The sequence below is a fragment of the Tiliqua scincoides genome, chromosome 11 (genome assembly GCF_035046505.1).
Source record: "Tiliqua scincoides isolate rTilSci1 chromosome 11, rTilSci1.hap2, whole genome shotgun sequence".
Lineage (NCBI taxonomy): Eukaryota > Metazoa > Chordata > Lepidosauria > Squamata > Scincidae > Tiliqua > Tiliqua scincoides.
The window spans coordinates 10,571,614-10,590,246 of NC_089831.1; the positions used below are offsets into that span (position 1 = coordinate 10,571,614).

The 18,633-nt window shown below is 45.7% G+C and overlaps 1 pseudogene; it reads left to right on the forward strand.

Annotated features, from left to right (window-relative positions):
* Positions 1-10,776: 10,776 nt before the first annotated feature.
* LOC136662680 (5S ribosomal RNA) lies at positions 10,777-10,895 on the forward strand (annotated as a pseudogene).
* Positions 10,896-18,633: the final 7,738 nt, after the last annotated feature.

Genomic DNA, 18,633 nt, shown 5'->3' on the forward strand with positions numbered 1-18,633 from the left:
GTCAACTAGTCAACTAAGGGGCTTACTCGCAAGGAAGTGAGGATAGGATTGCATCATAAGACAGTGAAGGGAGAAAAGAATGACTTTGCTTTACACGGTCACCCTTCCTCTGCCTTGCCCCAGTATTTATAATAATAATAATAATAATAATAATAATAATAATAATAATAATTAATAATACAGGTATTTCTATACCGCCTTTCTTGGTCCTCAGATTTCTCCTTAGACTTTATTCAAGGCGGTTTACATAGGCAGGCAATTTAAATCCTGTAGGGATTTTTACAATTGAAAGAAGGTTCTATCTTCCAAGAACCACAACATTCAGATGTTTCTGTCTTGATCTGGCCGCACATCCTGGCCTCCATCCTCCCACGCTCAGAGCAGATGGAATAGCTCGGCTTCAGCTTGTCAGCTGCTTCAAGGTCGCACGGTGCCGGTGGCCTCGAACTGGCGACCTTGTGGATGTTATCTTCAGGCAAACGGAGGCTCAACCCTCTAGACCAGACCTCCTGCCCATCATTTCATCACTCCATGAAACATCAATGAAAGGCGTGCAGTACTGCAGCTTGTGAATGAGGTTGTAAAACTCATAGCTTGTATGTAGCTATAGCTTGTGTTTGGGCTCTGCTCTGATTAAAAAAAAATTGGTTTTCTGCTTGAATATTGTCATGCTATATCACCTGAGATGTCACAGGATGCACATAGCAATGCAAAAAGGCTTGTGCACGAAAGCTCAAGCCAAGCTCACCTCACCCCTAGAGAGATTCATCACTTTTATCCCTGAGTCTTTTGGGGCAATGTGGGACCCACCCGTCACCCACACAGTTGACTAGAGGCTATTTCAGGAGGAATTCCAGTCTCTAAGTTACAATTATTATTAAGACTCTTTTCATCCTCTTTGCCCAGTAAAGGAGTAAGTAGTGTGTGTGTGTGGATCCTTGACACCATCCCTGCAAAACCTCCATCTCAAATGCTCCTGTTTTCATGAGAAATGTAAACAGAACGTTTCAGTGTCAGATCAGTAGAGGTTGTCATGCTGTTAACCAAGGTGAGTTCATAAGAAGTCATGAGTTGGCATCCTTCAGTCTCAGAAGACTATGGTGTCACGCTCTGAATGGTGGTTCTGGAACAGAGTGTCCTCTCCAGTGCGTGAAGCCTGGGTAAAGTAGGTATGGAGGATAGGCTGTTACCCGTGCAGCAAATCCCCCCTCTCCACGTCGCTGAAATGGTCCAATGGAAAGGCAGAAGCCAATATGGTTGGTTCCAGCGGCGTCGCAGGAGTTGCCAGAACGTGACTGTGTTCAGCCATGAACTGCCTCAGGGACTCCGGCTCCGGATTTTGCCTCAAGGTTGACTCCTGAAGCCTTTTCCATAACTGGATGTAGCCACAAGGCAGTGGAGGTTTGGGATCAGAGTTTTCTTTCTCTCAGATGAGCTGCCTTCCCAGGCTGACGAGCCCCATCTACCCGGTGGCTGTTTAGTCGCCTCTTACGACAAGTACAGCCAGACTGAGGGCCTATTCTTATCCCCAGCCCCCAGGGGAATCATAAGAAGAGACCTCATAAGAAGAGACCTGCTGTATTTGGCCAAAAATCCAATCTCATCCAGTTTTCTAAGAAAAGACAACCTTACAACAAGCCTTTCTCTGTTGCTTCTCCTTAGCACAATCACACTACTTTTAAATCTAATTCAATTTTTGTATTTCTTTTTTTTTTTTGAGAGATCAAAGCCGTGTGGATCAGTGCTTGGATCTCTCCACAACATTCAACAAGTGCATATAAGTTCCAACCATTTCCACATACATGATGAAGAGGTTTTTAACACCAAGTTCAACTTCATCTCAACAAAGTGAACACAACTCTCCTGAGGAAAAAGTAGGTGGGAAACAAAAAGCCAAGAGCAGGAAGTATGATGACAGCTATCTAGATTATGGCTTCACATGTGTGCAGGTTCAGAATGAGGACCGGCCTCAATGTGTGATCTGTCTAAAAAATTTTGGCTACAGAATCAATGCTTCCAAACAAACTGAAGCGTCATATTGAAACTCTGCACCCAAGTGTGGTTGGAAAGCAAAGGGACTTTTTTTTAAGGAAGCTTAAAGATAATAATGTGTTGGCAACCTTCAGTCTCGAAAGACTGTGGTATCGTGCTCTGAATGGTGGTTCTGGAACAGCGTCTAGTGTGGCTGAAAAGGCCGATTCGGGAGTGACAATCCCTTTCACACTGGGAGTAAGTGCAGTCTCTCCCTGGTCTGTCTCCCTGGCTATGGGCCTTCCTTCTTTGCCTCTTAGCCTCATACTGTTGGCCAAGTGTCTCTTCAAACTGGGAAAGGCCATGCTGCACAGCCTGCCTCCAAGCGGGCTGCTCAGAGGCCAGGGTTTCCCACTTGTTGAGGTACACTCCTAAGGCCTTCAGATCCTTCTTGCAGATGTCCTTGTATTGCAGCTGTGGTCTACCTGTAGGGCACTTTCCTTGCACGAGTTCTCCATAGAGGAGATCCTTTGGGATCCGGCCATCATCCATTCTCACGACATGACCGAGCCAACGCAGGCATCTCTGTTTCAGCAGTGCATACAAGCTAGGGATTCCAGCACGTTCCAGGACTGTGTTGTTTGGAACTTTGTCCTGCCAGGTGATGCCGAGAATGCGTCGGAGGCAGCGCATGTGGAAAGCGTTCAGTTTCCTCTCCTGTTGTGAGCGAAGAGTCCATGACTTGCTGCAGTAGCTCAAAGAAACCAAACAAAAACAGTCCACTTTCACAAAAAAAAGCCAAAATTAAGGTCGATGCGCTTCTGTCTTCCTAGAAAGTAGCCTACCGTGTTGCTAAGTGCAAGAAACCCCACACTATTTTAGAGGAGCTGGCTTTCCCTGCTGCTGTGGACATGGTTACATGGTTACAATCATGGATGGTGAAGATGCAGCTAAACAGCTGCTCAAAGTGCCTCTATCTGACAGTACAATAAGCCGGAGGATAGAGGATATGGCTGACGACATTAATAACCAGCTCATCTGTACTTATTATTATTATTATTATTAACAGTATTTATCTACCGCTTTTCAACTAAAAGTTCACAAAGCGGTTTACAAAGAAAAATCAAACGACTAATGGCTCCGTGTCCCAAAAGGGCTCACAATCTAAAAAGATGCAAAAAGAACACCAGCAGACAGCCATTAGAAAAGACAGTGCTGGGGTGAGGTGGGCCAGTTACTCTCCCCCTGCTAAAAAGAGGAGCACCCACTTGAAAACGTGCCTCATACCCAATTAGCAGGGGTACAGCTACAGACAACAACAAAGGCACCCATCTTATTTATTATGTTAGGTTTGCTAATGAAAAACAATTTGTGGAGGACTTTTTGTTCTGTAAAGAAATAAAAGGAGGAACTACTGGTGCAGATTTGTTTGAGGTTGTGGACAATTTTATGGTGCAGAATCAGATTGACTGGGGGAAATGTGTTGGCATTTGTACAGATGGGGGCCGCTCAATGGCAGGATGCCACAAAGGACTTCAAGCTCGAATACGATCCAAAGCACCTCATGCAGTGTGGACACACTGCATAATACACTGGGAAGCGCTGGCAGCAGAAAGCCTCAGTGGAGTACTGCATGATATCATGAAAACCATCATTACAGTTGTAAATTTTGTTAAAAGAAGACCAGTGAAAGCAGGATTTTTTGCAAAGATGCGTGAAGACATGGGTGCTGAACACTCATGGCTCTCTCTTGGCAACTCCCTGCATAGAGTGTATGAGCTGAAGAACGAAATCTACTCATGCCTGCATGAGGAGGAACACTGTTTGGCTGACAAGTTTATTGATCCAATTTTTATAGCACAACTGGCTGTTCTTTGTGATATTTTTGAAAAACTAATATGTTGAACAAGTCCTTGCAAGGCTGCAATACCAACTTTTTGCAGCTTTCAGATAAAGTTGGTGGATGGAAGAAGAAACTGATTCACTGGAAAACTAGCATAAGTGACGGCAACCGTACATGTTTCCCTTCTTTGGATCAATTTCTGAAAGAAAATGAGATGGTATTAAAGGAGAATCTAAGGACTGTTACTGTGCAGTGTTTGATCGAACTGCATATTTAGCTCCAAAAGTATTTTCCTGATAATGAAGTTGAGCCAATGCAATGGGTGAGAGACCCTTTCAGTGCTGAGATACCTCCACGTTTCACAAACCAGGAAGTGGAACAACTCATTGACGTATCAACAGACAAGACACTGAAAATGAGGTTCCAGATTCAGTCACTGCCTGAGTTTTGGTGCAAAATTAAAGAAGAGTACCCAGAGATAAGTACGAGAGCCCTGCGTATTTTAAACCCATTTGCCACTACTTATCTCTGTGAAGCTGGTTTTTCTGCTGTTGCCGTCATTAAATCAAAATATAGATCAAAAGTGAACATTGAAAGGGAAACGCGTGTGGCAATTTCAAAAATAACACCACGATTCGATGAGTTGTGCAAAGAAAAACAGGCACATCCATCTCATTAGGACTTCTTGTGTGTAATCAAATGTGTGTTGTTTAAGTTTGTTCAGAAATAATTGTTGGAAATAAAACTACAGATTTTAAACCAATTAAACGTCTGTTATATTCTTTGTTATTATTGTATAATTATAACACCTTCATCTCAATTTTGGGGGTAACTGAGGTGAGGTGATGTAATGGGGAGCCGTGACCAATGGCTACAAGGATCAGGGGAGGCGCAAGCCGGAAAAGTTCGAGAACCACTGCCCCAAATGTTGGGGCTAATCAAGATGTTATGTAGGGAGTTGGATGGGATCCTTGATCTTCTAGCCTAGGTGAAAAGTAGCCATTGGACTAGCAGTTATGCAAAGAGAGTCTCCCTGAACTTATCTGAGATTGTGCCCTGCCGCTCTGAGAGTCGAGTGCCCTGCGTGGGAGAGAATGTAAATAATATCCAGAGTGCATGCCACTTGGATAGTGGCGGCTGATCAAAGGGCTAAGGCACTGAGAATTTCATTTACTCGCTTCTCCCCCTTTCTGTACCTGCCTCCCAGATCCTTTCCATTGTGGCCAATTGCTCCTGCACTCAGGCTATAAATTCTTGTTCCTTTCCAGACAGCCGTGCTAGCTGCAAGGCTACAACTAAGCTGTCTGGCTTGACAAATAAGTCTTTAAGCCTGGGAACAAAAGTCCTTTCAATCACTCCAAAGTCAACGATAAACATAAGAGATTAATAATATTGTGTGCGGATGTGTTTTTCTTTCTCTTCCTAAGGAGAGGTGCAGAAAATGAGTGGAAGAGCAGTCAGAACAATGGAGTGTGCATATATATATATGCAAGACTATATATATATATATATATATATAGTTTATTGCTTGTCTGGGAGGCCTAGGGACTCCGTTCCTAAATAGCTGAAGGCATTAGTTGGGAAGGAGCAGACAAGCTTCTTGCACCAACTTTCCAAGTGCACACAAGGAAACAGTTGGTTTAAGGCTGCAATCCTAACCACACTTTCCTGAGAGTAAACCCCATTGAAGAAAATAGGACTTACTTCTGAGTAGATCTGGTTAAGATTGTGCCCTAAGTCACTGAGCAAAGTACAGGTAGGCCCCAGTATTCGTGGGCGTTCCATTCTGGTTCCCCAGAATGGATATGGGGGATGTCTGTATGTATAGTGCCCCCCTGGACCCATTACTTTACCTTTTGTTTTATTTATTTTATTTTTTCAGATTTTTAGCCTGCCCTTCTTCCAGGGAGATCAGGGTGGTGCACTTGGTTCCTCCCCTCCTTTTGTTCTTACAACAACCCTGTTAGGTAGGTAAAACTGAGAAAGAATGACTGACCCAAAGTAACTCGGGAAGCTTCATTGCTGAGCAGGGATTTGAACCTGGATCTTCCAGGTCAAAGTCCAACTCCAGAATCACTACATCATCTTAGAAAGCACTCACAGTGCCAGTGTTTCTTGTTTCACAGTCTTCCTTAACTGAAGAACCAAACGCGCAGTCAACCAGGCTGCATGGTACAAAGAAACTAACAGGAAGCAGGAACTCTGTGGATAACTGAATCAGTGGATACAAGATCCACGGAGGTGGGGGCCCGCCTGTATGTGGGAACCCAGTTGGGTGGAAGCTTATATAAAGAGTCATGTCTTTAACCAGTTGTCTGGTCACCACTGGCGACCTTGAAAGTACTGATAGGGGAATAACTTGTAGGGCGGTTTTATTTCATTAAAAAAGGCAAAACAAATTGTTGTTGTTGTTTTAATTGTTCCCCCATGATAGTGAAAACTTTAGCAGAGCTTGAAGTGCTGATCAGTTTCCCAGTGACCAGCTCATGCTGGTTGCCATTCTCCTTCCTTTAGAATAGCTCTCTCCAAACCCTGGCCCACGGGCTGGATCTGGGGTTTGGGACAATCCTCCCCCCGGTGAGTGGCACTTACTATTCCGCCACATCGTTGTTCTTCTGGGCACCAGTCTGGACGATGCAACGCTCTGGGCAATCATGTTTGCCTGGAAATCCAGGCACAGTGCCTACTGGGGTATTTGACCGTAGATGTGACTGCCCAGAGTGTTGCATCGTCCAGATCCAATGCCGAAAAGAGCAATGGCACGACAGAATGGTAAGCTGGGGAAGGCTTTCCCAGTGCACAGTGGTCTCTAACAGTGACTGCTGCTTTGGAACAGCCATTGTCAATGGGAGCCATATGACCCCCTGGGAATCCAGTATGTTGGAATGTTCAAGCTTTCTTGGTGTTCAATGATGATTTTGTATTTATCGGTTTGTGTTGTATCCTTGTTCAACTGGGGGTGGGAGCTGGAACTGGGATCTCTTGCGGTGGTTGGACACTGGGCTCTGTCTCCTCCCTCATTAGCTGAAGTTGCTTCTCTAACCGAAGTAGGAAATGGGATGATGGGGTTGTGCACACAGCTTCATGGAAGAGGTGGTTTATTGTGAAGGAAGAGGGAGATGTGTCATTCCACAGGTGATCAGGGAGGGACCGTAAGGGGTGGAAAGGGAGTTGGAGAGAGCTGAGGGTGATGGAACTGGAAGAGGGAAGGTCACAGGTAAAGAAACTGGGATGCAAGACCAGAAAGATGGGCAACAAAGTAATATGGAGGGCTTTGGAGGCCAGGATGATAAGTTTGTGCTAGAACTGGTTGTAGGCAGGTAGGGATTTAGGGAGGGGTGCCCTAAAAGCAACACAATGAGAGAGATGAGTGATGGGGTGGGGGAGTTCTGGGTTGAGGTGGGCCAAGCTTTAAAAATGGAAAAGACCTGGAAGGCAAAATAATAAATAATAATACAGGTATTTATATGTCGCCTTTCTTGGTCTTTATTCAAGACTTTATTCAAGGCGGTTTACATAGGCAGGCTAATTTAAATCCCTGGAGGGATTTTTACAATTGAAAGAAGGCTCTATCTTTCAAGAGCCACAACAATTCAGATGTTTCGTTCTGATCTGGCCTCCATCCTCTAGACCAGACCTCCTGCCCATTTCAGTAGTCAAGAGAACATTTCAGTAGTCAGGATGGAAGGTGACAACAGGGAGAACTGGAGTTTTGCTCGAGTGCCATATGAGAAAACCGATATTTACCTGTTGAGTTATTTAGCTGTTCAGCCTTCCGGCTCTAAAGGGTGTTGCGTCAGAAAACTAACCTAGCTGTTTGCATCAGCAAAACCCAATCCCATCTTATCTAGTGAAGACTTGAGACTCTCGACAGCTTTCCAATGTGGCGGTCCACTGTTCCTGGCAGTGAGAGGAGCCAAGGATGGGGCCTGTCCTTCTCGGATCATTAAGGATTGGGTTTCATCTGTAGAAGACGGTGCTGTCACTCCTGTCCATCAAGCTGTCTTTGTCTCTGGCAGATAATAGATCCAGGGCAGAGGCTCGGTCAATTATTAATGAACAGAGGGCATTCTGGATGTTTATGCTTTTTCGGAAAGCATGAACACTGCATGCAGAAGGTTGGCACTGTTCTGCAGAAAAGTCCGGAAGCAAGTTGCTGGCTGTTTGGTCATCATCTTTTCTCAATGGCTCCTTTTTCCCCCCTTAGGGGTGCTGCTGTGCTGTATGACCTTAGCCGGAGGTAATGACAATTTAATTTTTGTCATGATAAGGGCTGGTGCCAGGTTGCAGTGGACCTTGTGCTCTGGGCCTGCAGTCAGTGTTCCTCCCCCTTACCTGTTGATGTGCCAGCCCCTGGTCCACTCCCCAGTTAGGAAATGGAAGACAGAGCAGAAGTGAAGGAGGGGAGAAGAGTGGTGTGCTAGAGCACCTCTGCCACTCTGCAAGCATCAATAGAAGGCGAGATGCAGGGAGGTGGCAACGAGATGCAAGTATCTTGTGGTCGGGTGTGTGCTCCCAGAGGCATCCGGTGGGCCGCTGTGGGGTACAGGAAACTGGACTAGTTGGGCTCTATCTACAGCTAAAAAGGTGCACAAGTCTGATCTTGTCTGATCTTGGAAGCTAAGCAGGGTCAGGCCTGGTTAGTACTTGGATGGGAGACTGCCTGGGAATACCGGGTGCTGTAGGCTTATGCCATAGTCTTTCGAGACTGAAGGTTGCCAACCAGTTGGGCTCTGGGCCTGTTCCAACAGGGCTTTTTAATATTCTCATATACCCCATCACTACTGTCTTCCCTCTATTTCCTCTTCCACTCCATTTTCCTCGCTAGAGGTGAATGCTTCTCCCATCAATCTGCTGCCTGAGGCATGAGCCTTAGTTGGTCTTGTAAATGGACCGGCCCTGGCAGCAGGACCTTGCCCGCGAATTTTCTACAGACTTTGAAGAGATCCTCTCTTTTCAGACAGTATCTGGGAGATTTTAGAGGTGGTGGAAGGCCTTGAGTGGCCGCCAACCTGGTTTTCGACTGAGAATCATTGAAGTGACACGCGTAATTGATGTAGGAAGGTGCTTTAAATGCCAGCTTGTTCAAGAAAGCACTGGTAATTAGCTTTCAGTTTGGTCTACTGAGTGTAGCGATGCTTACTTGTCATAACAAGAGTGATTACAAACCACAGTATGCCTTCACTTAGCTGACCTCCTTCATAGGCTCTGTATATAATGTGAAATGTGACTCTTCTGTATGGAGGAGATTCTCCTATTATCTAGTGATTATCGTCCATTCTTTTTTTTCTTTTTTTTTTTAAGTGTGATGCTCTGTTAATGATGAGCCCAGGGCAGCTAGCAAAATCATTAATCTTAAAAACATCCAACAACAAGACAATCCCTACAACAAGCAAATCAGCAGCGGGAGACCAGGAACAACAAAAAATTTTTTTATTTAATAAGCGAGTAAAGCAAATGGATCCATTGCCACATAATTGACTTCCAGGCCTTTATTAAGCCCACGGTGTGACCTGGTGGTTCACCGTTTTTGACCTGATCTCTCAGAAGGAAACCACGTTTGTCCAGAACGGGCTGGACTGCCCAAACAAAGAGCAGTTTGTTCTGTCCCGTGCTTCTCCGTGCACCCCAATCCCCCACCATCCTTGCAGGTAGTAAATGAGCACTTTGGAGGAAAGGTTTAGCAGAGACATCTCCCTGATTTGCTGGTTTTCTAGATGCAGGGGGTGGGTGGGTGTGTTTCAGCTGTGTTTGTGCGTGTGTGTTCCTTTTTTGACCGAGAGGGGATTAAAAATGTTTCTCCGCTTGTAGTTTGAATTCAGAATTGCTCCACTTCATTTTTGGACTTTGTACTGCATTATCTGCATTGCCACTCGGGGCCGGCCCATGTGTGAGGCAGACTGATGTGATAGCCTCAGGCGATGCTTACCTTTTCCTGCCCACTTGCCTCCACCGTGTCTCCTCCTTCCACTCCATGGATTGGAAAAGGAAAAGGGGAATGTAAAGGAAGTGAAAAGGTGGAGGGGTGGAGGAGTGCTGAATGGGAACAGCAGAGGCTGTCACATCATTGGGTGGGAGTATGGAGGAAAAGAAAGGGATGGGCTAGAGCAGTGGTACCCAAACTTATGTGGATCATGACTTCCCCCACATCCTCTTCTTCCTGGCTCAACTGGGCACCACTGTCTTGAATCCTGTGAGATCCAAGGTGCTGGAGCCCAAAGCTCATAACATTTTGAGAGATCTAAGATGGCAGTGCCCAAATCTTGGTGAGATTTGGATGCTACTGTCCTGGATCTCTCAAAATCTCATGAGATCCAAGATGGTGGCACCAAGGGGAATAGGTTGGAGGGGCCACTGGGGGCACCCTGTGGTGCCCTGTGAGTGTGCCATGACACCCTAAGGCGTCACAACACACACTTTAGCATGCTGTCATGTAGCATGCTGTCTCAGCAGGCTGGCAGGACTTGGGCCAACTCTGAGCCCCTCTCGTCAAATACAGGCAGTGTTCTGCTTAGCTGGTATGTGGACACATTCCCAAGATATACAGGCACACTAAGGGGCCAAAAAGTCATGACATACAAGCAGTACAGACTGTGACATTTATTTGCAAACCTCAGTGCATGCAAGGTAAACAAAATGGGCATTAATAGCAGCAGGAGCAGCCCAGCATCTCTCCCACTACAGGGGTTAAGCTAACGCAGCAAGACTGGGGGGATTGTGTTATCAGCAACGACTGCTGTTGTCAACAGGCACTGTGCTTATCTTGTATACATTTGAGCTTTGTCTAGAAATGTCACAGATTGTAGTTTTTGGCACCCCATGGCCTTTTGCTGTTTATGCCTCCCCCGCCACATTTTGCAAGGTTCCGGGTTGCACAGAGAGCCTGTGATTTGACTGTGCTTAAGCTCTGTGCTGGCAATTAAAAAAAAAAAAATCTCAGCATTTGATAGTGCTCTCTGAGCATATAAAGCACTGTTACCCTGCACAAGCCCAATCTCGTCTGATCTCGGAAGCTAAGCAGGGTCAGGCCTGGTTAGTACTTGGATGGGAGACCGCCTGGGAATACCGGGTGCTGTAGGCTTATACCGTAGTCTTTCGAGACTGAAGGTTGCCAACCATTTTTTTCCCCCTGCTATGACCCTGTTGGGTGAATAATAGTGGTCCCATTCTGCAGATAAAAACTGAGTGGAAGTGACTTGCCCAAGGCCACCTAGTGAGTTAATGGCAGAGATGAGATGCAGGGAAGTCCTAAGTCGCAGTTTGGTCTCTCTTAGGCTGCAATCCTACACACCAGCGTTGGCCAAACTGTGAATCTGGACCCCACTAGTCAATTTCGTGTGATTTCAATGTACAGGTCCAGCCTATTTATACATGAATGTTTTATATTATTATTAATTATTAACTTTATTTTTACTGCGCCTTTCTCCCCAGAGGGACTCAAGGCAGCTTATACACAGATTTGACTCAACACGAATGGCTCCTGCAAATGAGAAGGAATGTGCTGATTCCTGGAGAAGGGGAAAAATGCACCCCTTTAAAATCAGTTTAAAAAATTGCACAGTCCTTTAGCAACAACCTCCTTAATTGGGGGGGGGGATAGCTGGCTGACAATCTATCAATCCTTCTCTCTTCAGGCGACCCCTCCCTCCCCTGGAGCATGTGAAAGAAAGGTGATCGCTTTGCATTGGTGAAGGGAGGGGCTGAGTGAAGCTTTCTAAGCTCTTGGGAGGAGGACTGGTTGATGGATTGTCTTCTTAATGACTCTTATCTTAGAGTCAAAAGGTCAGCAAGGCTGTTTTTAAATCACTGGAGCAAAGAAACTTTGTTTTTTAAATTGATTTGCTATAGTGCGTTTTTTTGCCATCTACATGAGTGCTTGGAATGGAATCCAGCGAATAATGAGGCTCAACCTGTATGTTTTATTTTTAATATATTAGACTTGATGCTACCATGGTATGTGATGCATTTGGGGAAATGTTACAGATCTATACTTTTACCAGACTACTATGTATATATGCTTTTAACAATGATAGTCAATGGGGCTGACTCCTGGGTAAGTGTGGTGAGGATTGCAGCCTTTGAGATGTTTGGGGGATTTTTTTTAAACTGATCAGCAACTGCTTGAGATGGTTAGGAGTGCTCTTTATTTTAAATATATTATTTAAAAATTATACTTATTGTAAACTTTTTAATTTTATTTACTTAATGTATTGATTGATTTGATTTTGTTCTATGGGGGTGTTAAAATTTTCCTGCTTGATGATGTCACTTCTGTCCATGACATCACTTCCAGGTTAATGACATCACTTCTGGTGGGTCCTGGCTGATTGACATTCAAGAAAGTGGGTCCTGGTGCTAAAATGTTTGAGAACCACTGCTTATACACACTTTCCTGGGAATAGGTCCAACTGGACACATTGACACTTCAGAGAGTAGACAACAGTGCTAGGGTTGCACTATTAGCCAAGATGCTCCTCTCGAATCTTGGATGAATGCATTTGGGTTTGGAGTTGGGTCAGCAGGTCTGTCCTGACCCATCCCTCTCCACCCGTTCAATGATCAGCTGAATAGGAAAACAGAAATGGACGATGGTCAAGAGAATGTATGTTCTTTTAATGGAAGGCGTTGGTAGGTTGATATTTCCTACTAGGACTTTTAATTATGGCTAGTGGTGGTTTGAATTGAGCATCTCTTCAGATCCGGGGGACCCACCTCCCCCGCAGCGTTCCAGATTGTTAATGTCGGATGCCTTTCAAGAAATCTATTTTTCTTCAGCGCAGCCAAGAAGAGAAAATGATCGATCATTCAGATGCGCAGTTGGTACGCAAATGTAGCGTTGCCATCAAGTTCCATCACTGTGAAAAGACAGTGGGCTTTATTAGCTCAAAGAAATGCCAGCTATAGGAGAGAATTTGACAGGGACAGCGCCAAGGACATTGACATCTCTTTCTGCTGATGTCTCCTGTCTTGATGACATGTCATGAGGTCTCAGCCTGTGTTTCATTTCTTAGGAAAGTGTTGTGGGATGTACATAGATGGCCTGTTCCAGTATTGTGTGCTCCTCAGCTGATTTCATATTTTCTCTCTCTGTGTGTGTGTGTGTGTGTGTGTGTGTGTGTGTGTGTGTGTGTGTGTTTAAACAGGCAATTTATATTCCTTACCTAGGATCTGTGTCAATTTCAGTCTCGCCCAAATAGTTTTGCTGGGGATTACCTAAAACTCTCAGGCCTTTTTGTCCTGCAAGACTATGGAGGAGGGTCAGTTAGCCCCACATGTCTTGGGGGGGGGGGTTGGTTGGTTAAATAAGCCATAAGGCCAAATGAGGCAGTTGCTCAAGGTCAAAACTTCACGCTAAGAGGAAGGATCACATATCTATAGACTGTAAAATGGTAGTAGAAGAGCCCTGCTGGGTCAGGCCAAAGACCCATCTAGTCCAACTTCCTATATTTCACAGTGGCTGCCCAGATGCCTCAGGGAGCGCTCTACATACCTGTATCTTGCTGCCACCCTCTTGCATCTGGCATTCAGAGGTGGATGACCTCTAAAACCCAGGGATTGCATGCAGTCACCATGATCCTTCATCCATCAATCTCTCTAATCCTTTTTTAAAGGCCCAGTGCCATCACAAATGTGGCAAGGCGTTCCACATATTAATCATGTTCAAAGATCTAAAAGTCGGGTTCATTTAGGACCGAGGAATTAAGTGAGATAGAGGTTAAAAGAGAAGATGTTTCAGACCTCATTGATAAATTAAAGATCAATAAGTCACCGGGCCCTGATGGCATCCACCCAAGAGTTATTAAGGAATTGAAGAATGAAGTTGCAGATCTCTTGACTAAGATATGCAACTTGTCCCTCAAAATGGCCACGGTGGCAGAAGATTGGAGGATAGCAAACGTCACACCGATCTTTAAAAAGGGAAAGAGGGGGACCCAGGAAACTATAGGCCGGTCAGCCTAACATCCATACCGGGTAAGATGGTGGAATGCCTCATCAAAGATAGGATCTCAAAACACATAGACGAACAAGCCTTGCCGAGGGAGAATCAGCATGGCTTCTGTAAGGGTAAGCCTTGCCTCACGAACCTTATAGAATTCTTTGAAAAGATTAACAGGCATGTGGAGAACCCGTAGACATTATATATCTGGACTTTCAGAAGGTGTTTGACACGGTCCCTCACCAAAGGCTACTGAAAAAGCTCCACAGTCAGGGAATTAGAGGACATGTCCTCTCATGGACTGAGACCTGGTTGAAGACCAGGAAACAGAGAGTGGGTGTCAATGAGCAGTTTTCACAATGGAGAGAGGTGAAAAGCGGTGTGCCCCGAGGATCTGTCCTGGGACCGGTGCTCTTCAACCTCTTCATAAATGACCTGGAGACAAGGTTGAGCAGTGAGGTTGCAAAGTTTGCAGATGACACCAAACTTTTCTGAATGGTGAAGACCAGAAGTGATTGTGAGGAGCTCCAGAAGGATCTCTTCAAACTGGCAGAATGGGCAACAAAATGGCAGATGCGCTTCAATGTCAGTAAGAGTAAGGTCATGCATATTGGGGCAAAAAATCAAAACTTCACATATAGGCTAATGGGTTCTGAGCTGTCTGTGACAGATCAGGAGAGAGATCTTGGGGTGGTGGTGGACAAGTCGATGAAAGTGTCGACTCAATGTGCGGCGGCAGTAAAGAAGGCCAATTTCTAATGCTTGAGATCATTAGAAAAGGTATTGAGAACAAAACGACTAATATTGTAATGCCGTTGTACAAATCAATGGTAAGGCCACACCTGGAGTATTGTGTCCAGTTCTGGTCGCCGCATCTCAAAAAAGACATAGTGGAAATGGAAAAGGTGCAAAAGAGAGCGACTAAGATGATTATGGGGTTGGGACACCTTACTTATGAGGAAAGGCTACGGCGTTTGGGCCTCTTCAGCCTAGAAAAGAGCACCTGAGGGGGGACATGATTGAGACATACAAAATTATGCAGGGGATGGACAGAGTGGATAGGGAGATGCTCTTTACACTCTCACATAACACCAGAACCGGGGGACATCCGCTAAAATTGAGTGTTGGGAGAGTTAGAACAGACGAAAGAAAATATTTCTTTACTCAGCGTGTGGTCGGTCTGTGGAACTCCTTGCCACAGGATGTGGTGATGGCGTCTGGCCTGGACACCTTTAAAAGGGGATTGGACAAGTTTCTGGAGGAAAAATCCATTATGGGGTACAAGCCATGATATGCATGTACAGCCTCCTGATTTTAGAAATGGGCTATGCCAGATGCAAGGGAGGGCACCAGCATGAGGTCTCTTGTTATCTGGTGTGCTCCCTGGGGCATTTGGTGCGCCTCTGTGAGATACAGGAAGCTGGACTAGATGGGCCTATGGCCTGATCCAGTGGGGCTGTTGTTATGTTCTTATGGGGGTGGTAGCTGCGTCGGGCACCGCTCGCGTGAGCTGACTGGGCTTGCCCCAGCGGGCCCATCAGCATGTGTGTTTCTGTTCCAGGAGGGGTTGTATGCCCGTGCCACCAAACCACAGGCCCAGTCAGGCCGTGGCAAAGACCATCCACTGTCATGGGCTCTGCTGGTTGGCCCAGAAGGGCTGGAGGTGAGGATCGCCCCTGCATCTTTTTCCTGAGGAAGCCACTTCTATGTCCAGTAATGGATGGGCTTGTAACACTTTTAAACTTGAACCATAGGGCTCGTCCTTTGACAAACTCCCTGCATGCTGAAGACCTTCAAATGCCTGGTTAGTTTCTGAATCCCCTTCTCTAATTTCTCAGTCCACTGGCAACTTCCAAATTGCAATTTTCCTGTTGTGTACCTTTCAAGATGAATGATGTTTCACAGCCTCTTCTGCCGCTTTGTCAGAGACAACCGGTTGCTTCGGTAATTTCACTGTGAGTGATTTCCATGGCCCTGAATCCCGCAGAGGTGCCGCCTTAATGGTGGTTATTGACCCTTTCGGTGGTTTCCATCCCCAAGGAACTGGCGAGGAACTTGAAATCTTGGCTTTTGTCTGCATGCTTGCTAGTGCTCCTGCATACTGTCCCCTTTGGAGATTTGATGGTGTTAAACTTTGCTTCACTACCTTGTTAAAAAAAATGCAAGTAAGAAGAAATCACAGGGACGCATGAGAGCAAATGCAATCTCCTCTGCATACTGCAACGGTTCATTTCCCAACTCACCTGTCAGAATTCTCTCCCGGCTTTCCCGTGGTGAGCTATAGGAAGGAAATGTGAGGCTTCCAACATCTTCACTGACTTTCAGTACAATTCATAGTCAGTGGCATCACCAGGGGGACGTGGGTAGCACCGGATGAGACACACGGGGGGAGGGGTGACACCACTACTGGTGGTGGCCAACATTTAAAAAATCTTAGTATTTTTGCATAATACCATCAAGTTATATGTCATTTGGTGTGTAATTCCATGCAGAATGCAGTGAAACAAGCCACGTTGAAATATCTCTATTTTATCAAAGGTTATAGCCAAGAAACCAATGGGGGGGGGGTATTGTGATGGTGCATTGCCCCACCCACTGCTAGAGGAGGTCCATCCTAGGGATCACTTGCTGGCCTCCCATACTGGGTGACACAAACCCTAGTGATGCCACTGCTTCCTATTCCTACAAGAAGACAGGGCCAGCCTTAGGTGGTGCGGGGCTGAATTCTGGACAGTCTTTGTGGGGCACCCATTTGTTTTGTGGTTCCACCTGCATTGCCCCCCGCCCACTTACTATGTGATTCAATTTGCAGTGGCCAGGTGGGACACTGAATTCAAGGAAGTAGACCAGTCCTGATGCGCTGATCCCATTGCCCCCAGATCCTCCCTTTCCTGTTTTTTCCCTGCCCTTTCCCTGTCAGATCACCATCTTGCTTGGAAGGTAACTGGAAAGTACACCTGCTTGCACTCAAGTTGGTCAGGTTTCAGCCTCATCTCCTAGAGTTGGAGAAGTACAACTGTGCCCAGGTATGAAAACAGCCCGTCATTCATTCTAAGAGTTCATTGTATAACATTCTATATTTGTTGAATGCCCAAGCTATTAAACAATATTTATACCAGACTGTAATTAACTCAATTCTAGCAAATGCATTCCATTTCTGTATTTCCCCCCCCCCCCCCACACACACACAGAGATAATGCACTGCTTTTTTTCTGGGAAAATATTTTTTAAATGTAATGACTCTTTTTGACATCTGGAATTTTAATTTGCCTCTACTGTGTAGCATATTCAATTCCCACAGCAATTATAACGTAGGAGATTTGGTTCTCGCTGGTAGGGGATCCGTCTTCATCTGTATTTGAGGAGACGCAGGAGTCGTTATTGTAGGGAATAAGTAATCTAAGGAATTCCTGACCACAAGGTGTGGCGATAGCCCAGTGATTTTCAACCTTTTTTGTCTTGTGGCACACTGACAAGGTGCTAAAATTGTCAAGGCACACCATGCTGTTGTGGGGGCTTACCTCCCACAGTGGTTCTACTAATAAACGACACTCCCCAAACCTGCAGACCATTCACGGCACATCAGTGTGCCGTGGCACACTGGTTGAAAATGGCTGCGATAGCCACTAGCTTAAATGAATTTAAGCTGGAACAGAGAAAAGAATGGAAGGCGAGTCTGTCACTGGCTACTAGTGACGACGGCTTGTGCTACTATCAGGGTCAAAAGCAGTGTGCCTGGGAATATTCGTTGCAGGGGAGCAATGTGAGAGAGGGTTATTGGGCTCTGTTTTGTGTTCTCAGCTTTTCAGAGGCTTGTGGTGAACCACTTTGGGGAACAGGTGGGTGGACTGGGGAGGCCTTCAACCTGATCCAGCAAGGCTGCTCTTGTGATGCCCTATAATTTTCTCTGCCCTCTCCTTTTTAGGTAATGGGTATTTCAGCCATAAGCAATAAAAAAGCCCCAAGACACAATGAGTATTGGTTTGTGTGCTTAACTTTGTCATCATCTCACCTTGGTAAGAAGTGAAACACGTGCAGTCAGAAAGTCTAGACCAGGGGTGTCCAAACTTTTTGGCAGGAGGGCCACATCATCTCTCTGACACTGTGTCGGGGGCCGAATTAATTTACATTTCAAATTTGAATAAATTTACATAAATGAATATATTAGAGATGGAACTTGTATGAATGAATGAAGGTCTTGCAATAGCTCAAGGCCTATAAAAATCCTTGCACAAAGCAAGGCTAGCCTTTCCTTCACTGCCACTGCTACATCACAGATGTGAAACAGCAAGCAGTGGAGGGAACCCTTGTCCCACAGCTCATGCGAGAGGTCAAACAGTCATCTTCACATTGAGAGCAGTTGTGTCAGGCCAGCATGGGCTCCAGCAAGTCTCCGGAGGGCCAGATGCTCATTGGAGATTGGGGGCTCCCTGTGGGCCAGATTGTGAGTCCCTGAGGGCCACAAGTGGCCCCCAGGCCGGGGTTTGGGCACCCCTGGTCTAGACAGTGGTTCTCAAACATTTTAAGCACCGGGACCCGCTTTTTAAAATGACACTCTATTGGGACCCACCTAGATTTATGAGACTTTTTTTTTTGAATGATCTAGAAAGAAATTATATATTTCTTTGCTTCCTGGCTGGCTAGCTGGCTTGCAAAAATCCCAATCCATTTCTCATAATGAAGCAGCCCTAATGAATAGCTTCAAGGCTTTAGGGGCTTAGTTACCTGACCCTTAGTTACCTGATCCTTAGTTACCTGACCTTTCAGAGCGCGATAACATAGTCTTTCGAGACTGAAGGTTGCCAATACCTACCTGACCCAGCCTTCACCTGTCCCCACTACCTGTCATTGATGGAGTTGGGGAGGACGACATATCAGCATA